We start from the raw sequence: 24,280 nt of genomic DNA, 5'->3' as shown, positions 1-24,280 counted from the left end.
GAGAGAGGATTACAGAAAACCCCGTTGTCTTTTTCCTTTTTTTTTAAACATACTTATTACAACACATCATACAGAAAGATGCGATCATGCTAGTATGTGAAAGAGGCATTTAATTCATGGGAGATTTCCTGGCACCATCCTTTACGTGGTCAGAAAGGGGAATCAGCACTATTTCCATGTAGTTAGGAATGTACTTTTAGGCTTTTATGTCAAGGCTCACTTCAATCATCTTACTATTTTTGCCACCTGAGTCCTCAATGACTGCAGCTTTTGAATATTCATTATGGGAGGTAAAATAGCAGCAGCATTACAGGCCTGCAGGAGGATCTTTTACTAGTATGAACACAGAGCAAGTATCTAGTAAATAAGGAACCATATTTTTTCTATACAAACATGAACAATCGGAAGCTTGCCTTAAAAAAAAAAAAAAAAAAAGCTGTTTTTAACCTTTCCCAGTATTCCTAGTACAGTGCTTCGTAGTAATGAAGACTAGCATTTTAAGGCAGTCTCATTTATTTTAGGTAAGAACCAAAAGTTCCTGAAAGTGGAATCAGCGTATTTTAGACAATACTAGCATTCCTCTCCTGAGAGAAGGAACACAACTTTTATTTTTTTTAAAAAAAAAGCAAAACACAAAAACAGGTACATTTGAATTTAAGTGCAATTAGCAAAATCATATTGAACTATCAGAACTCAGCACAAAATCCAGAGCAGTCTCATGAGGCTGTCAGCATTCCTCCCTGGAACTTGGGAGATGTTTTCTGAATCCAGGCTGTGAGGTCCAGTACATGGCATGCATCCACTGCACTAGTTTGCACATGACATAGCTAAGAGCAAAATAACCTTTTAAATCTCTAAAACAGAAACTACTTTGAACATTCTGTATGTTATCCAGAAGGCAGTACATAATGCACTGTTTGTCTACTGTTCACAGGCTAATAAACTAGGTCTTAGAAGTTGTTTGTTTTGGGATAACTCTTAAGAAATGCTTGAGGATGGAGACCAACCACAGTTACGTGACCTTAGGGACCTTTCCTTCTGATACAGTAAAACCACAGCTTACTGCCTATATCTAAAACTCACTGTACCCACATACCATCATGTACCTCTCCCTACTCCTACCCCCTGAACCTCTTTGGAAGGCTGATATAATGTCTCGTCAAAGTTGTGGAAGGAGGAATGCTGCACTTTGGCAACGCCTAGTGTTGCATCAGAAGCAGCAAATTCCCTCTTCTCCATGTGCTAGAAGCTTGAATAAACACATTTCTGCTTTTAAAGATGCAAAGAGTATCTCGATGTTCAGAAATGTTTTCAACTGTAGTGCAAGGAACATAAGTGCAAGCAGTCAAAGGACACATTGAGCACTTATCTGGATTTTGGCCCAGCTCTTCAGCTGGGCCAAAAGCACAGGGCAGCAATTAGAAGACTCCACTGTTTGTACCAAAGGAGCCCTACTGCAGAGAGGAACTGCGTAAAACTGCTGGTTTAAGGGACTGGAGGACCTATCTCAAGGAGGCTGGTGAAGAAACGGTCAGGTGTTCATGGGAAATGGAAGACTGCCTCATGCTTAAAATAAAATAAAAATTACACCTCAGGCTTTGCTTTCTAGCTCACAAGCTGTCTATGTGACCTTGGAAGTAATTCTCTGAAGCTCAGCTCTTCCTCTTTAAAACAGAGTTGACATGAGTTCCCTCTCTACCAGAGCTCAGTTACTAGCAGGGAAGTGCTCAAAAACTAAGGAAGGACCAGAACTGAAAAGAAACTCAACAGAACTGCAGAGAGTTGGGTCTCTTTCATTCCCAGCACATTTCCATCTGGATCTGAAAGACTCACAGGCCTTTACTTTACAAAACCAACTTCTTATTCGAGCCACAAATTAAGTGAATACTGCTGTCACTCACCACTTGCATGCTAATCCATATACCTTTTAACCACATTAGCCTGTAATTTATGCCTAAATAACCTCATTAAATGAAAATACAAATAATGTATTATAACGCATTGTATGCTAAAATTACTTGAAGCATACTTTTTGAAATGTTGGCAGAGAAATAACCGGTGCATAGGCAGGTTAAAAGCCTTAATGCCACCTTATGTACAGGCTGTATTTCCATGCACAGGGAAAGTAGCCCAAGCTTTTGTTAATGACAATTATTCTAACAAATGAGGATAATAAGTGAACTTGCCCAATCCCTTGAGATATGCATAAGTGCAAGGATTTTTTCTGTCAGGCAAGCCTGCATCATCATCCCAAGTATCTTTGCAGCTAATTAACCAACTGGACCAATCAGGTAGATGTTTTTATTATGTGTAGTACAGCCTTGGCTCCAGCTGTAGATTCCAAACCCCTGAATTAGATTCCAGGAACTGGGGAAAAAAAAAAAAAAAAAGGAAAAAAAAAAAGGCATTTTCAAGCTAGGATTTTAAGAAATTACATCTTAGCTATTAAAGCAACAGCCCAAAAGAAGGCAAAAAAAGATCCCTTATAGTTTGAAGCAGTACTAGGGAGATTCTGCGTAGCTTACAGGCTTACACTCAAATAGAAAAGAGGTTATGAAAAAGGTGTGAATAAAAGATCCAGACCCCTATGGAAAACAGACTGTGCATGCAGTAGAATTTCTACTTTTGGGGAAATGGTGAACTGGCATCATTCACTGGAAGGTGATAGGGCACTGTCAGACTGATAGTTGGATGAAGTGCAAAGGTTTTCATGCCAGATGTCATAACTCACTTCAAGGGAATTAGGTACTAGAAAACTTCATTAAGCGCTTCTTTTCAGACTTCAGTAAAATAATTAAGCTATTTGATTTCACCCTTAATTACAAAGTTAATGAAATGCCAATGACTGTTTCACTACAATCCACAGGGTCCTGATAAAGTTATGGAGAACGATAAACTGTATCTAACATGAACAATGGGACATTAAAGTTTGTTAGTCTAACAACGTCTACTTAGCATCATCAGCTCACAAAATTGTAACAGTGGCTAGGAAGTGATTTTACCAACTTGAAAGTGAAATGTGTCACTTGGATTAGTTAAACCTCGTAGCCACACTTAAAACTACCCTCAAAAGACTGTAAAACAACATTAGCACACAACATGGAGACAGATGTTAAGAAAAATCTAAGAACTTATAATGAAAAACATGCTTGTGGTCTAATTAAGTTAATTTATTGATTACTCAGATGCTCATAGAGCAAAGACGGTGTCATCACTTACTTATATTAAGTATGCAACACAAAAAAATGACAATCATATTGGTTTACCAATAATCTGCTAAAAAATATAGGTCTATTAAAATATATGGTACACATTAAGGTAGACATAACACCATACAAAAAAACATTCAGAATTTAGACTGCTTAGATCACCATGGATCAATGAAGTCTTATAAACATGTACAGTGCTAGAAGGTCATTCTGAGAACTTACTGGTAAACAAGGTATGTGTACATTTTCCCAAACATTAAAACAAGTTGTACAGATAGAATGGAAAAAAAAGAAATAAGAATTCTAGCTTAAATAAATAAATAAATAAATAATAAAAGCTGTTTGAAACACTGTTACCTCATAAAATAGCCCTTCAGAGGAGACTCCTAAGACCAGGCAGCACTCACGTATGAGACTAGCAGGCCTTGCATCTCAATAACAAAAAAAAGTGAGACTACGACATACAGGCATGGTAAATCTGCCTGCAAAGTGGGAGAGGAAAAAATGCACTCATGCACCAGCAGAGGAGAAAGTCTGAACACAGAAGACTGCAGAGTACCCCATAGGTGGAGATTGCAAAACCTGACTTGTGAAAGAGGATTTTTTTTTTTCTATTGGCCTCAGAAAGCCCAAAGTGACAAATTAATATTAATGGTACTGCAAAAACAGTATAAAGAAAGTTTCATGTCTGACTCACAGCAAACTAAGAAAAAAATACTGGTGTAACTTATTTATAGAGACACATGAATTGGAATATAGACTTTGAGTGGGTTTGTGCATGCAACTGTGGAGGAACCCAAGAAATGTATCTGATGCAAGGAACACAGTAAGATTGCTAGTCTGATGCTGAGCTAATACATGAAACAACCTCTCTCTTTTCCTCTTTCCTCCAAAATAATATTGGTAAAAACCTACATTTACTGGGAACCACTGAAATTATACCAACATGCACTTTTCTGAAAGTTTTTTTGTATGTTCTTCCCTACTAGTTAAATAACAGCCTTCAACCAGGCCTGAAACACACCAAGTCCTAGGGATGCTAACAAAAATCACTCACACTATCAAAAGGTAGTAAACTGGTTTCAAACATGTTAACAACTGGAAGTTGTACCCGAGATTGATATTTTATCATGATCATTTACATATTTCTCAATCCATTTGGAACTTCTAAATACCTTTCTGAAATCGGCAATTCAGCATGTTAACATTCCTGGATCCCTAACTTCTGAGCTGTGCTCTGCCTTGCCAGCCATGCTCCCCCAGTTCTACCAACACAGCCCCAGAACAGCGGGGAGGTCAGCGGGATGGTGCTGCGTGGCACCAGAGAGTTCAGTTCAAGGAACTGGTAGATGCCCCTGCAAATTACACCAGCACAGCTAGGAAAAGTTATCCCAGCACATGGGATTACGTTTAAAAGTAGGCTTTGTATCAGGTCTGCTCTGAGCCCATAGAGGGATTTCCTTCAATACAACAGAAGCAGAGCTCAAGGCAGGCCTTGGGTGGCTTTCAGAAGCACTTCTGCCAGTTCCCAAACTGAGACAAGAAGAGTTATTCCCTGCTTATCTCAGATGGAAAACACTTTGTCTCAGAGTGGTTTAAAAATAACACGAAACAGCAGCAGAAAACGTCTTTGCGGTATTTCAAGTTACTCGGCATCAAGTCCACGCCTGCTGTCCCTTTTTTGGAGCAGCAGCAGCTTCACATTAAAAGCGACATACAAAGCAATCCCACTGCACAACTGTGACACCTGCAGCAGTGTAATAAATGAATCTGCTTAAGCAAATGTAGCTGCCAAACAAAGAGGGGGATGAGCCACTCACAAATAGATGCAACACCTCTGTCTGTGATTAATTGATCATTTTCCAGTCAGCTTTGATTTAATTAGGTTGCAGTCATAAATGTACACTTTGGGTTAAAGGAAATGCTGACTATATGAGCCTCCACATAAATCATTGCATAATGTGTATCAAGGGCTAGTAGCCCTTAGGAAGATCTGTGACCATGAAAAATTTGTTGTACCTTCCCCATTGTGACACAGCCACGAAAGGAAAAACATCTGGAACTTTGGGTAGAAGCAGAGCTTGATGGCTGTATTAAATGCATTATTTTACCCACCTGCCTTTGACAGGAGGGGGCTGCACAATGTGACCCGGTGTCCCCATATTTTCTTGTTGCTAAGCTCTGCACAGAGAGCAGCTTACTTATTTTATTTTGCAATAAAACACTGCCGAATAAATGAAGCCATCTGCAAAGGTCACAGTAAAGGCATTCTCTGAAGTTTTCACCATTTCTCAATTGCCCTGAGACTTTCAGCTGTTGATTTTTTTTGGTTGAATTTTAGCCCTGCATAAACACAGGAATCACAAGAAAAAAAAATAAAAACCACGCTTACTGACCTGTATGCTAGGTATAAGCACTTGTATGCTAGGTATTTTTCAGTCTTGGAGCAGTTTCACATGCAAAGAAATCTACTAGTAACAACCTATACTCCTAAGACAACGAAGACAGGTGTGTATGAGCCAATAAGGAGTAGTAGTTTCAATTCCTTCCCTTTCCAGCACAGCACTTGCACACTGAACTCCCTCGACAAGTGCAAAGGACTTAATTTCTACCTCTAACTCTAATTACAGACTTCCCATTTTAGCAAAGTTAGATGCAGAATCTTCAGTGAAGATCCTAGTTCCCACCAAAATACACACAAATCCTTAATTTTCTGACAAAAAAATGAAAATACAAAACAAACAAACAAAACAATACTCTCAGCATAAGAAACTCATTTAGCGAGACTCCTTAATTATTCATTATTCCTTTTCTCGTGTTCAAATGACCATCTTTGTCTCATTCTCAAAGGGTCCTCACCGTAATTAAGTCAGGGAATCACTAAAACCTCAACCTGCTGCCCAAGTAAGATTTCAGCACCGTAAGTGTACTGCACACTCCATGCAGCAATGACTTGACTTTTATGGGAAAAAGTCTAAAAAGCAGAGTCATTAACAATCAGTAACAAGAGGCAGGACATTATCAAACACCTATTTTTAGAGATGATGTTTTTCTCACTTTCCAAGGAGTAAATTCACACAGAAGTATCAATCTGTAGATTTTGACTGAAAACAATGGCATGTGAAAATCATTTGAGAAACACAGATTTACATTTTATTTGGCAGAACAGTGAAAGTCTGGCTACTGGAATTTCAGCACTAAAAACCTGTAGGAATGAACCCTTGGTGCAGGAAATGTAACAACTATCACAGACGGGTCAAAAACAACAACAAAAATTCACTGCCACTATAAGAATTTGGAAATGTTGTGGATGCTTAAATTTCACAAAGCTATTAATGTCCACAGGAGACAGAATCACAGAATAGTCTAGGTTGGAAGAGACCTCCAAGATCACCGAGTCCAACCTCTGACCTAACGCTAACAAATCTTCCACTAAACCATATCCCTAAGCTCTACATCTAAACGTCTTTTAAAGACCTCCAGGGATGGTGACTCAACCACTTCCCTGGGCAGCCTATTCCAGTGACTAACAACCCGTTCAGGAAAGAAGTTCTTCCTAATATCCAACCTAAACCTCCCAAAGACCCACTTCTTTTTCGGCCTAGCAAGGACAAGTTAATACACATATATATATAAACTATAATCATCACAGAATAGCTATATCAAAGTGATGCCTGAAAAGCCAGCTAATATTAGTACCCTACGCAGATCAACACAAGGGCAATTCCTGCCCTGATCTATTGGTAAACTAAACACACAGCATACAAGGGATGAGGAGGATTGTATTGCTCCTGCTTTAGAGCGGGGTAACCGCACTGGAGATGATGAGGGTGAGGGGGCTGTTTTGTGTGTGTTGTATGACATGCTTAACTAAGTTGACAAAAGGCAAATACCATACCAGGGATGTATAAACAGAAGTAACAGCCTTGAAGATATACGGAAGGAATCTCTCTCTTTTATACAGCTTTGCTTGGGTCTCAGCTGGAGCAGCGTGTCCTATTTCAGGCACTAAACCTCTAGGAAAAGTTGTCAACTGGAGATGGGAAGAATTTATTGCTTTAACTCTGAAATCACTCTTCTCCACAAAACAAGGCTGAATGTTTCTCTTAGTTTGCCAGTTAGCAATGAATAGCTTTGGACATGCATGTACACACACAGCACGAACAAATACCAGTCAGCAACCTTGCTTATTTGCACCCTGCTCCCATCCTCTAAAAAGCAAACAAAACAAAACAATAATGTGCAAATAAGTATGATTTGATTCAAACCTGTTTAAGAACTAAAGGTTCTTTTATTTTTCTTTCAGTCTTTGTATTTTGTTTTGCTTTAAAATAGAATTTGTTTGTATAGAGGCTGGGAAGGAGGAAGGTTGCACAGCAATTCTGTGCAGAGATAAATGTGTTCTTCTAAAGGTAGCACTAATTCTGTCCAAAATATTTGACAAACCTGAACTTTTAAACAGTAAATACTTCACAAAGTAGAAAGCAGGAAAATATACACAGAATGTCACCCTAGAACCAAGTGGAACAACTTACAGAGGACTAAAATACGCACATTCAGGTGGACTCCATGCAGTTCAAGCCAGGACACCTGAATGACAGGCTTCAGCTAACATTTCAACCGCTATAGCTTTCTTGAGACCTCCTGGAAAACTGGCAAGATACCAAAAGTCCGTTGAAGGGCAACTATAGTATTAAGTTTGAGAGAACAGAGTGATAAAAAAAAATATAAAAAGCACTTGAAAGAAGAGGAGATACAATTGTGCCAGTCCAGTTTTGATTGTTTCACACTGACAGCTAGCTAAACATCACACTGCTCTCTCACTCCCCCCTTTGCAAAAGAAGAGAGAAAACACAATGAAAAAGGGCTCAGGGGTTGAAATAAGGGCAGGGATATTGCTCACCAAATACTGTCACAGGTGTAACAGAATCAGCATATGGAGATTAATCTAACTTATAGCAAACTGCTCCAGTACAGCTCCTCCATAGGCAGCAGCTCCCTCAGACCTCCTGCTCCTGCATGGGCTCCTCTCCACAGGCTGCAGCTCCGGCCCAGGGCCTGCCCCTGCGGGGGCTCCCCATGGGCCGCAGCCTCCTCCAGGCCACATCCACCTGCTCCACCGGGGGCTTCTCCATGGGCTGCAGCATGGAGATCTGCTCCATGTGGGACCCATGGGCTGCAGGGGAACAGCCTGCTCCACCAGGGGCCTCTCCACAGGCCGCAGGGGAACTGCTGCTGCGTGCCTGGAGCACCTCCTGCCCTCCTGCTGCACTGACCTGGGGGCTGCAGGGCTGGTTCTCCCCCTTCTCTCCTAGCTGCTGTAGCACAGCAGATTTTCCCTTTCTTCAGTGTGCTGTCCCAGAGGCCCAACCAGCACTGCTCATGGCTTGGCTCTGGCCAGCAGCAGGTCCCTTTGGAGCTGGCTCTGATCTGGCATGCGGCAGCTGCTGGCCTTTGCTCACAGAGGCCACCCCTGCAGCCCTCCACTACTAAAATCTTGCCATGTAAACCCAGTACACCAGTTAACTTCCAGTCCTTCAAGACTCCCACATCAAATAATTTCTGATCACCCAGAAGGTAATGATATGAACTAAAACCAATCTGGATTTGTCAAGAGGAAACTGTGTCAAATGAAATAAAAATAAAATGTAAGACTAAAATAATGGTTGGTTCAGGGGAAACACAACAACACAAGAACAACAAATGAATTTCAGCAGGAATGATAGGGAAGGGGAAAAAAAAAAAAAAAAAAAAAAAACAAGCAAAGAGGCTGGAGAAGTCATTAGACTGTTCTTCAACGAGGTCTGGAGGGTTTAAAACAATCCAATTTGAACATGGGACAAACGACAAACAGCATAGGAGAGTGTAGAAATAAAGCCTGCAAAATAAAACCACCAACCTTTCTCTTCTATTTAGGATTTGCACAACTCCAGATATACTGTGACTGACTTCTGCTACTCGACTTACAGAAAGATACGAATATCCGGAAAACAAGAGCAATCAGAAGTCTGTAAAACACAACCTCAATTGGCCTAAAGAAAAGGTGAGTAATGGAACAGGGCAACAGTCCTCAAGTCTATCACAGCTGCCAAAATGCAGAAGAAAACAGTCTGTTCTCCACAGTTAGTACAGATCGCAATAGTAGTATGAACTGCAGCAAGGTAGATTTGAGTAAAACATTATGAAAAAAAATTAATAATGAATTTCATTCAATAATGAATTTCTGCAACAGAACGCAGGAGAAACTTGGCAACTTTGTGACTGACCTGTAGGAAAAGCTTTGACAAAAGTACCTGGGATCCATACTACTACAGAAACCCCAGAAAGTCAGCAGGGCACTGCAAGAGCAAGAATACACCTGTGCGTAGCTCATTTGCAGATGACAAGTGCTGGCCACTTTATGAGAACAGCTCCTGTAATACATCCAAAGTTGGGAAATCAATAATACAATCTGTACTTAAAAATCCTTTGAACAACCACATGTAAATAAAGCAGCGTATTGTGGAATGGTTTGACACAGAATGAAATAAAAACAGTAGCCCTAAATCTGTCTTGTGAGTCAGATAACCCCTTAAAAAGTACTCTCTGAATCAAGGCATTCCTGTGTCCTACATAAATGCATGATCTGCTCCATTCTACTTAATACATAAGTGAGCACTAGAAAGTTAATGCGTAAGTAATTGTCTAATATATAGAAGTACCAAATACATTATCAAATGTATAAACCTTAGAAGAAACTGAGAACTACTGTCTCTCCCCTCTTTCCAGACAGAAAATCTGGAGGAAATAGAAACTAGGAATTTACAAGACTCGTTATCTGGCCATTTACAAGATCTTTGTGATTTTAATTGGTATTGTAACCAAAAGAGAAACTTTACATCTCTTCTCTTTTAAAATATTTGGATCCATTTGGAAAATTGGATCTATTTGAATCCATATGGAAATACCTATGTTGGTGACACTCACAATAAAATAATATAAATATAAATAAAAATAATATAAAAAAATAATATAAATATAAATATAATATAAAACCTGAGGCCTTTAGCACGTTACAAATTATCAGAAGTATTTGCTGCAGACACCAGAGCTCTAAATGAAGATCCAAATCAAAAGTGGACAGTGGTGTGCTTGAATATTCTATTTTTTAAAGTCTTAAGAATATATTTTGATAGTATATCTAAAATAACATAAAAACAAAGTCTACAATTAGTTCATATATTTAAAAAAATTAAGAGGAATTAACCACAAACTATGTAGAAACAGACAATACAGCAGAATTCCTGACATAAATCACAGAATTTCACTCTAAAGAAAGTGGTGAGTGCCTGTAACTTACCCATTTAAAACTGAGCTAGAAAATACAGAAAAGAATTGTAAAGAACAATTCTTCATTGTCAGGATAATGGATAAGATGATCTAATTGGCCTTTTCCCATCTCTTATCCCATCGTCATATTTTGATTACTTCTGTGAGTACAAGTCCTAGGCACCATTTTTCCTCTTTACACAATATCTTCTTCAGCACCACCCCATGCACAACACTGTAATTTTATATATACTTACAGACTGCAACACTGTTTGCACTAAATTGCAAAAGCCATACATAAAATTACAGCTGTTTAAAGATATTGTACCTACTCGTTAATAACATCTCTCTTTGAAATAAACATTAAATGATTTATTTATAACAGCAGAGAATTTTTCTGTTGTTTTGTTTAAATTTCCTTTGCAGCCCTAACGCTCCATCCAGAGTTACAGAATGCATAGAATGTGAGGGGTATTCCCAGGCTGCATGAAGTCTGGCTAACCAACGTGCCAGTTATATAGGCCATGCTCAGTGCACAGTTTCAGTAGCTGTCGTTCAGCAGATGCTGCAGGTACACTAAAAATGAAAAACAAGCTTTGGACTATATCACAACAACTGTGCATTTGTGAATAGTAAATGAACAACTTCCATGTTTTTCAGAAACAAAGAAGCACTAATCACAATCAGCAAGTTCACACTGGCTTCCAGTGTGCAGACTGAGTAATTGTCTCATCAGGATAATAGCCTTTATGACAATCATGATCTCACCACTGCTCTCAAAGATCCAAAAGGCCTCTTTTGCCCCTTACTGTGAATGCAAGGCATACTCAGTCTTTGCACTTGAAGCAAATCCTACTCTGCAGCTTCAACCCTTGGCTGTTAACACAGGCGGGGTGTAATCTTGCTATTTTTCACACCTTCACATTTAAACCACAAAAACTATGGATTTTCTCAGTAGAGAGAAAGCATATACTGAAATTCTGGTTCCAGTCATGACATCTCCCACAATGTCATTAATTCAAAACAGGTAACAGAGATAGCAGTAATAACAAAATAGTAACATGCACCTCAAATATTAAGATGGAATTTAATTTTGTATAGATGTGTTTGCAAAGTATAAAGGAGGGGAAAAACAAGCAGCTCACGGTAAATTCTGTACTGGGACCAAGGGCATAAAATATGCCTTCTGCCACCACTTCCCTCTCCCTCCTGTCTTACTGGATATGCCTGGGAGTCATCTATTTTAAAACGTAGCTACACTGTGTGTTCTAGTTTAATAAAGCAGTGAAAAATAACCCCAACTTAACCAGGTCTGGTTCACTGGTTAAACTGAGAACAACCGCAAATAAGTGTTTACCAGTGTTCCATCAACACCTGTCCAAGTCAAAAATAAATAAATGGAAGAAGAACGCACTTCTTGCAGTGTATTCACACCGTGTATTGACACATGGTCTTTGTTTGCCTCTTCTAAAACGTGGAGGAAACTACTGTCTCCATGATGAAGGGACTACAGTGCACCCTCATAACCTTTTCTTCTTCCTTTGCAAGATATTCATGTATCTAGTGGTGTGATGACTCAGTTCACACACAGGGATAATGGCCAAGGGACAAGGAAGCACTTTAACTTGAAACATCTTAAAAGCTGGACAAGACTTTTCGTCAGTACAGACCGCTGTCAGGGCAGGCTGTGGACTGCTGCCAGGTGGGTTTCTACCCTACAGCCTTCTCCACCCTCATTCCCACCTGCTTTAAACACTGTGCACTCTGCACCTCCCTCCAAAGTAGGCACTTCACAGAAGTGTGCTTCCCAATTTTTTTTTTTTTTTTTTTTTTCTCCAGAGTGAGACCTCAGAAAGCTGTCTTATTGCAGAAGAGAACAGCTGCCCATTCCTGGAAGGCTGCTGGAGCCGGCTCTGGGGCAGCCTGGCCTCCTCAACAAGGGCTGGCTACTGCTGGCTGCTTACTGAAAAAAAGCAAAGCTCTCTGGCTGTTTGTTGCAGCCCTGTCTGGTGTGCATGCAGGCCTGTCAGTCCTTGACAGATATAAATAGAAACCACTCCAAACAATACACATTTATCCTCAAAAAAAAAAAAAAAATCATTAGTATACGAATTACATGTTCAAGTTGGATGTGCATTTCAATTCATCCCATGTGTTCTACAGGTACACTGTCCAAACAGTGACAATGACTCTTCCCCTCTCCTCATGCACCACTTCAGGTTCCCACCATTTCTTTCAGGCTACTGCCACAGCTCCCCTGCCAGTCCCATTGCAGTCCTTCCCCAGTCTGCCCACCTTTTGCCTCTATGATTTTCCACATCCCAAAGGCACCATAGCATCCAGTCCTCCTCCACATCCCCTATGATTTTAAAAATGCCTTTTACAATTGTGTAAGCTTCATTTCCTTAGAGAATCAGACTTAAGCAAAACACACACAAGCCAAAAAGCAGAGGCATCATGGAAAAAAAACACAGATATTTTGTGGGGGAAAAATAATAATTATTATTATTATTTTCCTTTGTACTTCAGTGTTTCTCTACCAGATGTTTTGGCATCTCAAAACCCTTTTAAAAAATTCTAATTATAACCTGTATTAAAAAAAGGAGACCGCACATTGCAAAGGTGTCCATTACAATTAAAGAATCTTTACAGCTGCACAGTGGGACATTTACTAAGTAGCAGGCTTCTTTTTTAAAGTTCCCAATCACAAATCAAAGATGCTCTTCACCATTGTTATCAAGTGTTATTAAGCCTGCTAAGCAATATATCAATCTAATGGACCCATATTTGGTAAGAAGCAAACCCAAGAATACTGACAAGATTATGGGATATAGCTGTTTTTAAAATGCTAGATGAAGACACAGCATATTATCCCAGCAATGTGTTTCAGGGACAGACCTGGAATTTTCACTTCCAAAATGGTACCATACTTTTGCTTCTAACTTTGCCAGCATTCAAAAAGTGTTACCAGGAAGAAGATTACATAAAGCAAGTACCTCTTCAATGTTTTTGATAATCCTATGCAGAAATCTCGTAGGTGAAATAACTACAGTTTTGAAGAACTATTTAGAAACACAATTACCAGTATCAACATCACAGATAAACATGATGTGGCAAAATATGTTCACTCACAACAAATGTTTTTGAGGCAAACATGGTTTTCTTTACCTTTAACATATTCCCCTTAACTCATTCTTCTCCATGCTATAGAGACCTATTTCATTTCCCTCATATAAGTGATTCTTTTGCCCTTCTTTTCATCTTTATTCCCACTTAATTTCATATCCATATTGTGAGGAGATGTTGGTGATAGAATAACAGAAGCTCTTCCCAACACAAGCACATTGCAAATTCATACAGGAATACAATCTTGGTTTGTCTTTCTTTTGTCCCTAGTTATTCCTAATGTTGTCTTTTTTAATCATAAAACTGGACAATAAACAGGTATGTTAAAGAGGTACCTGCATGTTCCAGATTGTTGGTACTAAACAAAAAAGTAAGGAAATCCAAAACATCACAGCCTTGTTCAGATATTGTAATGTACAAGATGAAGTAATACATCCATTAATCTTGCCCAACTCCCCCAGTAAAAAACTTTATTTTCAGATTATATTTGCTTTATATGGTTGTGATATAAATTAACCTATTCTTTTTCTCAAAAAACTGCAAGGTAATTTCCAGAAGTACTCAGACTCCACAAAGGATATGGCATTGCTGGAAATTCTTACATCCTTTTCTGCACAAAAGATATTGGGCTCATTCTACTGAGACTAATGAAGTAATATTTAAGTAACCGATACGAAACAGGGCAAAGTCAAGCCTAAATGGATGTTCTCAGCAATTCCACCAAGTCAGGAAAGAAGTCACCTGGAAATGACATTACAGAAGAAAGGGCGAGAAGCAGTCAAATGAACACTCATTTATTTCAGGACAAGACTGAGCTGGAGTTTCTGGAAATGAAGCAACAGAAGCTAGTGACATCTTGGCAGAGACAGGAGCAACAAGATACACACCAATCCAGGGGTTTGGCAGCATCCCAGTGAAGAGCTGGGACTTACTTGTATAGTTAAAACCATCAGTTTCCAGCAACACAGCCCAGCTGGAAAGCCACCTTATAGCTTAAAAGGCTTCTTTTCCCAATGATCTGCTGGAACAGGCAGCAGGATGCAACACATCTAAAGAACTGTGATTAAGCATTTCAAAAGGTAAATGATAAACTTCAGCCCTTATTCTACAAACAATCCTCTGGCTTTGCAATAATCTGACTTCTGAATGACTGAGCATGAAATCATTCTGAGTTGCTTCCAGAGACTTATGGTAAGTTGCTGCAGCTTTATGGTAATGGCATCCTGCATCTTGACCAGCTATTTTCTTAAAACTTCAGATCTGCTTCTGTGTAACGGGAAAAAATAAAGCTAACTGATGCCAGTATCATTAAGAAAGTGGGAGAACAGAGGGCTGAGACTAATTACTGGAAGAAAATGTTACAGCCTAACTGGGCAGGGCCTGCCTTGCTTAAATTCAACTGTAACTTTACCAGTGTAAGAGACTAATCCAAAATAACTACTGTTTTGGCTATCTTTAGCCTTTATAACAATAACTGTTTTGTTGTTTCAGTTCCATCTAGTTGTTACTCCTGATTTGATGGCTCTTACGTGTCTACTTGCTGACCCCTTAGCATACACCTTAGGTACTCTGCCAGGTACAAAACAGAAGTTCTTCCTTGCAATTATACTTGAATTGCCTGAACCTCAGTGCTTTCCTTCTGCCTTCTCCAGTACGAAGATCTCCACAAACCTAACCCTAGCCAAGGATGACAAGACAGAGAAAACTTCAACTCCACATTTAAATTGAAAAAATCCAACCCAGAATTTCTTCACTTCGTCATGCAAGTCTGTGTCACTTGGAGAAGAAAATGTTAGTGTTGTTAACAGAATTTCAAACTCCCTTCATGAAAGAGCACTGTAGTAACAAGTACATAAAAGCAATTCTCAAATTTCAAGGCAATATTTTGGTTTTAGTTACTAATGTGTTTTATTATTATTACTGTTACTATTAAAACCAACCAGCAAGAAGGCTGCTGTTGTGTTTCAGTGATATTTTATATCTTTCTCATGGAAGTTCTGAATACTGGAGGCTGTGGTTTCTTGTCCTCTCTTTGACAGGGTTTAAAATTATAGCACAAGGGGAAATCCAGGCAGCAACAATTTTAATAAATGCAGACTGCACATATGCATATGATAATGAAAAAGGCTGACTTGACCCCATCCTCTGAGTATTTGACTTTTCAGGTCAACCGTTTGTCATGGTGACAAAATTACTGCTCTTGGGGTCACAGAAAGTGAACACTGAGAATCTAAAATTAAAAAAAAAAAAAAAAAAAAAAGATGAAATTCCCCCAAAGGGTATGTCTTCAATCTGCAATAATGTATCAAATGCCTACTATGCAAAACCATTTTAACTGGAAGGATTAGGTTTCAACATAGATGCTGAAGACCTGGCCCTAAGCAAAAAATTTCTTCTTGTTTTATTATATCACTGCTTTTAGGACATGCTGTTCATATTGGCAGCCATAAAAGGGTTGTGTCATACCTGGCACAGATAAAACCATAGGCAAAAGTCAAGGCCATTTAAGAAGGGAGAGGAGGAAGCGAAGGGAGTCCAACATGTCAGAATGTGCCCTAAGGACATTCTCTCTGAAGAAGTAAATTAACAGAATATCTCCGGTTGGTACTTTAGACTAACCAAAAAATAAGGAATTGAGAATAGCTTATGAGAGAATCTGATAAAAACAACTGGTTTTAGGTTCCAAGATTCAAAACAACACAGTAAGAATAAGATAAAGCTACCTATTAGACCAACAACCTTCTTTCAATATAGATTTCAAGATACCTTTGATCAAAAGTGATTTTTCACTTTGATGGTTCACATTATTATGGCATTTGGCTGGAATAGGTAGAGTTAAGTGTCTGCTGCTATTTTCATTACAGACTATTTTATGCCTCAGCTGGTCAAAAAACTGACTTTGCTTTAAAACTAGATTTGGCATGCAAATACCATAGCCAAACGTGTGGGTTAATAGATTTGTCATAACAAGAAACATCTTACAAACCAAAAAGGGAGAAAAATAATGAAAAAAGCTTACAACAACCAATACTGTACCAGTCCAAAAAGTTCACATATAATCCAGCCACTACCTTTTTAGAGTGATGCACACTGTTTTATTAATCAGCTTTACTGTTTAACTTCATGCATTATCAACAATCAACATATTGTTTTTCTTTAAAACAAAAAACATCCTGGCAGGTCTAGAAATCAGCATTCTTGTTCATATAATAGTAATAACCCCATCCTTTGAACACCACATCCACAGGCCTGGTGAGCACTAAAACAACTCTCCCCATGCCTGCAACTCCAGTCCAAACATGTTTAAAGGCTTAAAAACCTGGGCCAATCTGTAAGCACTGAATTGCCAACAGTACACAGCCTCCTGCTGCCTCTATGTAGCTGCAGAAAGGGTGTGGAAAAGCCTTCCCTATAGGCACATGTAACCCTGTCCCAACCCATCCAAGTTCCCTTGGAGTAGGGGACAACTGCAAGTTCAGCTGCTTGGAAGAATGAGATAAATAGCAATTTTGTATGAGGAGGCAATGCCTGTGCGACATCCAAGAGGGGAACAATCACCGATCCAAATCTGAGCAAGACTCAATAGGACAGGCTGCTTTAGGACAGATTAATTTGACAGTTCAGTAATGAAGATGCCAGACAGGGAGCTGAGGGCCAGGACCTTTCACACCAACAGCACCCACTCCCATGGTTTTCCCATAAAGCCAGCTGGAGAAGGCAACTCCATTTATAAGATGAGATGGGATTCCTCTCCTTCAACTCAAGGTTAGAAGACAGTTTCACCTAGGCCCAGTGGAGGCCCAGAAAGATACAGAAGCACTTACAAATTTGAGAACACCTTTAAGTTGCACCTCATCAGGATACATTCTTCAGGCGTTCTTCACATAATCTATCCCGGGGCTCCTTGTCCACCTGTATGCAAGCACAATGATCTATCCTTGTGGTACTTAAGATCATCAAGGGGTGTGGAATGTGCATGGAAAAAATAGCTCATTCCCTCTAACAATGATCTACAGCATAATTATCAGTCAGTGATACACACACGGGTCTGTCAGGAGAGCCTTGCTGAACATCAGTAAACTAGCTTAGCCCAGTTGCTCACAGCAGCTAAAAACACGGATGGGGTGCAACCATAACACCAATGAGAAAGTGCTGATTGGCTTTACTGGAACCAGGAGTCATGAAAAAGCCAAAATTGGCTGAAGAAGACATAAGACTGAAAGTTTAGAATAAGGGAAGAAAGCAGAGGAGTTTACACCCATCCATGATTCCATCCATTTAAGAACAATAGTTTCTGGAAAAAATGAACTGTACATGCATAGACTGATCAATAGCTTTTCCCTGACAAGCGCGAGCTGCAGTTGGCAGATATTACTGAAGTGGCTCCCTATGACATCTTTCACACCCATCTTGACATCAGATAATTTTACCAATATTTTTAGAATTAACATTTTTGATACATATTAACAATCAGTGAATATTAGATTGTCAAAATAAATAATAAGGGTACGACACACACTGTATAACAGAAGGAGAATTGAAACTAGACAGTAAATATAAGAAGTCCAATCAGGTTCTAGAAAAATAAGAATTAATTGTAAGCTTCCCTTCTAAAGGCAGAAAAAGAAATCCATCTCAAAGATGTACAAAGCCTTTTGAAATCATGTAGGGTATTTAACTGTATGACAAGCATTAATAGGAGTTACCCAGATAAATTCCAGCACATCAGCTTTCAAAATGTATTTAACCTAACTAAGCCCACAATCTTTTGTTTGTTGAATCACCAGCAAATTGAAATGAGATCTAAAAAAAATCAATACAGAGTGTAATGTACAGACACAGACATGATTTTTGTGCACTACCATCTTGTGGACTATCTAGGAAAAACATGTAATGAAGTTTTATATATACACCCAACTCACATTTAGGGAGTATACTGATCTGTAAAAACAGTCCTAACACTGAGTTGGGTAAATGTTACACCAGAACAGTTCATTGGTTTCCTATGGTTTTGCAGATTTTATCAAAATTTTTGTAGGACAATTTGCTAACAATGCTATCATCAGCAACAATGACATCATCAGCCTTTCCAGAGAGAAATGTTTCACCAAAACTCCAAGATTATACAGAGCAGCTGCAAAAGATCTATCATACGTACTGCTGGCTCAGATGACACTGCTGCACAACTCCACGGCTTTCACCTGTACACACATGGGAATTTCTCCTGTAGGCACAGCTGTCCCTTGTAGCCTGAAGGATAAACTCATAGCCTGGTATTTAATGCCAGTATTTGGGACTTGCTTAGGCTGGTTAAGTTAGCCATGTTTTACAAAGCATTTACATGCATACATACCTACACGAGTGTGTGTATATATGCAATATATGCAAAAATGCCTTCTAAGACTTTGCTTACTTGCATATAAAATATATACATTGTTTACAGATATATGTACATACACACAATTTCTACATATATTTTAAAAACATATGCACTTCCCTTCTTTACCTCACCTACACAAGCAATAATTAGCACTTTATGATTGCACCGAAGTTACTATAGGCAGATGCCCAGTTGTGATTAACGTTACCGATTCTTCCTGCAGCTAAGGAGAAAATTATATTTATGATAGCTAACCATCCAAGGACAAGCAACAGTCAGATAAGGTGCCCTTGAACATCCCCAGTGCAATCACAGAATGGCTCCCAGACAAAGTATGCACATGCCCCCTCTCCTCTCTACATACTCTGGTTGTCCTGCTACTTTGGCCTGCATCTGAACACTTTTCTCCAGCACAAAAATGCTGAACTCAGAGACATTCAGAGGTCTTTATGTTGCTGCTGAGATACCTTTATCACGAGAGGCTAGAGAGGAATCCTAAGTGACTGGGGATTGCATGACAAGAAAGGAAGGGGAGAAAGAAGCTCAGCTTTCTTTCAAGTGAGACAGAATATCACATGCTTACGTTGGATTAAGTTTGTTACTTAAAGCTTTGAAGGCCTAAGTCATCTGGTGGAAAAATGGGAATTCCTGGAAGATGTGTACCGTACCCTTGATGATCTAATGACTTATACCGAAGTACAAATATAAAATGGTAAATGCCACCCAGGAATTCTTCGTTAATATGACTATTATAGTAAGGGCAGTTTCACATTTTATTTGTAATTTTTCAACAAAGGACAGGGAGGTAAATTACCTGAGAAAGTAAATTAGACTAGAACAAGAAAAGCTGGGACAAGGGGATAACAGTCTATAAGCACCAGGAACACAGAGTTTTCTCACTCCATGCATATACTGTAACATATTCAAGTACAAAGCATGACGCATGCCCCACAGTTAAGAGTCACGTCCTACACAAATAACTCACATGTTATGAGGGCAGAATTAAACTGGGAAAAGGATTTCCCTCACCCTGTCATCTTCCCTACAACCTGTATCTCACTCTTAAAAGGTTTTAGTAAAACATTTTACTAAAACATTTAAATGACAAGTTGGAGCTTTCCACTGTGAAATATTATGGAATGTGCCTTTATTGCTTCTGCAACTCAATATTGTGGGTGTTACTGATGCCTCTCTCTGCAGTCTAGTTAAACCTCCATGATGACTCATTCTCCTGTATTCCTCCTAGATATTGCTTGTGAGTATCCAGAAATAAGCTAACAAACTTCAGACCATGGAGAAAAGTACGATCTTCGAATTTAACTCAGTGTAATGAAACAACTGCATAGAGAACACATAGTTCTCTATGTTAGTTCAGTTCACTGCCTGGTTATATATGTTTTCCTGTTAATAATGAACCAAATTACTGGCTAGGCCAAAATGGTCTTTGTGAATGGAGTTAAACCTGGTTGGTCACAAGTGGCATTCCCAGTGCTCAGTACTAGTGCCAGTTTTGTTCAGCATCTTCATCAATGTATTGATGAAGGGATCAAGTGGACCTTCAGTAGGTTTGCAGATGACACCTAGTTGGGTGGGAGTGCTGATCTCCTTGTGGACTGGCAGGCTGTGCCGAGGGATCTGGACAGGCTGGATCGATGGGCCACATCCAGCCGTATGGCATTCAACAAGGCTTAACGTTGGTGCTGCACTTGGGTCCTAACAGCCCCACAGAGTGGGACAGATTCAGGGAAGAGTGGCTGGAAAGCTGCCTGGCAGAAAAGGACCGGGGGGTGCTGGTCGACAGCCATGAGCCAGTGGTGTGCCTGGGTAGCCAAGAAGACCAATGGCATCCTGGCCTGCAGCAGAAGCACGGCCAGCAGGACTGGGGAAGTAACTGTACCTCTGTACTCAGACTGGTGAGACCAAACCTTGAGAACCGTGTTCAGTTTTGGGCCCCTCGCTACAAGGATACTGAGTTGCTCAAGCATGTGCAGAGAAAAGCTGGTGAAGGGACTAGAAAATGAGACGTGAGAAGCAGCTGGGGGAACTGAAGTTTTGTCTAGAGAAGAGGCAGCTGAGGGGAGACCTCATCACTCTAACTACGTGAAAGGAGGTTGCAGCAAGGAGGGTGTTAGTCACTTTTCTCAGGTGACAAGTGACAGGATGCAGCTTCAAGTTGCACCAGGGGAGTTTAATCACAAAATCATAAAACAGTTTGGGTTGGAATGAACCTTAAAGATCATCTAGTCCCAACACCCCTGCCATGGGCAGAGACACCTTCCACTAGAGCAGGCTGCTCAAAGCCCTGTCCAGCCTTGTTTAGATAGGGCAATTTGAAGAATCTCTTCACAGAAAGGGTGGTTACGAACTGCCAGGGACTACCCAGGGAGCTGGTGGAATCCCCATCCCTGGATCTATTTGAGATGTGTAGATGTGGCACTTAGGGGACATGGTTTAGCAGTGGACCTGGGAGCGTTAAGTGGATGGTCCGACCATCAAGAAAGATCTTTTCCAACCTAAATGATTCTATTATTTCTAAATGGCGTATTTTTAATTAACGCTAAGAATGTTCAACACCTCATCAACGTGACCTGCACATAGATAAAATATCTGAAAAAATATTAGCATGCCAAAGTTCATCTGTATTTCTATAACATCAGTATTATTGTTAAAAGCACAACAGTGCAAGAATGCAATTACTTGTACTACTTTCATTCAATTCTCATGTACAATTATTTGGTAGTGCTTGAAAGTACTTTTGAAAATACACAATTAAACAAGGTACTTCCACTCTCTAGATGTGAAAGATAAATCACCAAAGAAATCCCAACATTTCATAGCAACAATGCCAAATGAAGGTCCTTCCAAAGCTCTTTAGGTAGGCGGTGATTCAGAATGCTTCTCTTTGGCCTTCTCTGCCCAGGTCCCAGTACAGCCACAGTCCCTTGCTCTGGGACATAAGTAAAGTCCAAACTCTGCCCTTTCTCAAAAGCTATCTCCTGGCTAGAAGGATCTCACTGCTAACAGAAGACATAGCTTACCCTTTTGGTATCGATTTCACTGAGTCTAGCCCTTAACAATGCAAGGGGTGAGGCAGACTAATCAATACAGATAGAACAATGGCCAAAACACTTTCACACCATTTTTTTAGAAACTGCTCAGAGTCCCTTTCTGCTGTAGTGTCCTGGTTTCAGTTAGGACAGAGTTATTTTTCCTCCTAGTAGCTGGTAGGGTGCTATGTTTTGGATTAGGATGAGAAGAGTGCTGATAACATGCTGATGTTTTAATTGTTACAGAGCAATGCTTACACCAAGCCAAGGACTCCTCAGCTCTTCGCGCTGTCCTGCCAGCGGGCAGGCTAGGGGTGCAGCAAGAGCTGGGAGGGGACAGACCCAGGACAGCTGACTCAAACTAGACAGCTGACCCAAACTGCTAAACAATATATAGGTGGCTAGCCGGGGTGGGGGGGCCGGCTGCTGGGGGATAGGCTGGGCATCGGTCAGCAGGTGGTGAGCAATTGCGTTGTGCATCATTTGTTTCATACATACTGTTATTATTATTTCCTATCTTAATAAACTGTCTTTATCTCAACTCACAGGCTTCACTTTCCCATTTCTCTCCCCCATCCCAGAGAGGAGGGGGGGAGGGTGAGCAAACAGCTGTGTGGTGTTCAGCTGCTGGCCGGGTTAAACCACAACATGTAGGTTAAATCATGTTTTCCTGTGATTTGTGTTTAACCATCCAGTACCGCTCATAAGGCCATCATCCAGGCTCAATTCTGGTATATCAAATACAAAGACAAGATACTGCAGGACTAGATGAATTCTGTTGAATAACCTCAGTTGGTTCTTTCCAAGCCAGAACAAATCCAAGTTCAGAGTTTCTGCCTGCAAGGGCAGACCACAAACCTGCACAGCTGCCTCACTCCTTCCCATGGCTGTGCCTCCTGTGTAAACCAGCCACAGTCACCACCAACTTCGTGCTCCCCACTGAGCAGCCTTAACTACCAGACTCGCATTTCAGACTACAACACAGGCAACTAATTCCTTTCCCAACATCAAGGTGATATTCCCATCCTAACACTTTCTCTCTCCATGATGATTTTCCTCAAGCCCCATTTCAGGGGAAGGGGAGGATAGCAAGCTTGAGAATGAGCAGAGCCTCTGAGCTGTCCACCTGTGTAATTCATATTAATGACTAAATACTACAGAACTTTTATTTCAAATTCCGTGAGGCTGGTGAGCATGACAGCTTAATCGATGCCCAGAACTTGTGTATAAACAGTGCACTTTAAGAAAAAAAAAAAAAAAAAAAGTTTCTTTTTCCAGATCACATCAACTGTAGCAGTAGCACCACACTTTTCCTACTTCAAGCTGAACAAATTCCAGTTAAGTGTTTCTGAACAGAAAAGGGCAGGGGAAGGTATGACAACAATTTATACTATAAATCTACATAGCTTTATTAGTGGCATCCTTTCAGATTCTAAAAAGAAGAAAATCAAAACTAGCACACTTTTGGTAAAAAATAAATTATTATATAAACAGGGTTGAAACTTGCATCAAGAAGATGAAAACCTTAATAAAGAAACATGATATTGCATCAATGTAGCATTGTTAACTTCCACATATTACCAAAAATAACACAACTAAAAGGTTATTTCAGAGTAAAATGCAATTGTTCCTGAAATGACATTTAGGTAGCATTATAGAAATGTTTCCCAATGTCAGCTTAGGCATTAAAAACATACCTACCAGCCTTTCCACAGCATGCAAAAAATCTTGTAGGATTATCGTGTGTAATGAGCCATCTGACAAGCTGTGTAACTGATCAAATGCTTACAGGGGTCACCACTTCTCCTTAAGGTAACATTATGAATGCTGATACACAAATGTGACTTTTTACTTTTAATGACATACCAAACAGCAAGAAATGTTAAAGGTGAGATTGAAATCACAGAAAACAAAACTTAGTGCCACCTTATTAATTCTCACTTTATATGCAGGAAAATACAGTAGCAACTCAAAATGTAACATAATCCCTGTAAGTATCATTTTTGATGCAAGTCAAAAAATGTTTCAATTATTTAATTTTCTTTGGAAGAGGAATGGTAAGAAAACTTGAGGTCTAGGATACTGATTAGGGAGAAAATGCAGAGTCCTGAGCTTTATCCAAGACAGAAAAAACAATGGTAATCAACATCTACTGACAGCTGGCTTACATGATTGAACTAAAACAAAATCTCAAATGCATTTCTTAAAAA

The 24,280-nt window shown here is 39.7% G+C and overlaps 1 protein-coding gene across 1 annotated transcript in view; it reads right to left on the bottom strand.

Annotated features, from left to right (window-relative positions):
• The window catches only part of ANK3 (ankyrin 3), a 357,107-nt gene that overhangs the window by 203,639 nt on the left and 129,188 nt on the right, over window positions 1–24,280 (bottom strand). The gene's annotated exons all lie outside the window — the stretch shown is intronic.

Source organism: Oxyura jamaicensis, chromosome 6, assembly GCF_011077185.1.
Source record: "Oxyura jamaicensis isolate SHBP4307 breed ruddy duck chromosome 6, BPBGC_Ojam_1.0, whole genome shotgun sequence".
Classification (NCBI taxonomy): domain Eukaryota; kingdom Metazoa; phylum Chordata; class Aves; order Anseriformes; family Anatidae; genus Oxyura; species Oxyura jamaicensis.
Note: the sequence above shows the minus strand (reverse complement) of the source record. Positions and strands in the feature narration are given on the sequence as shown.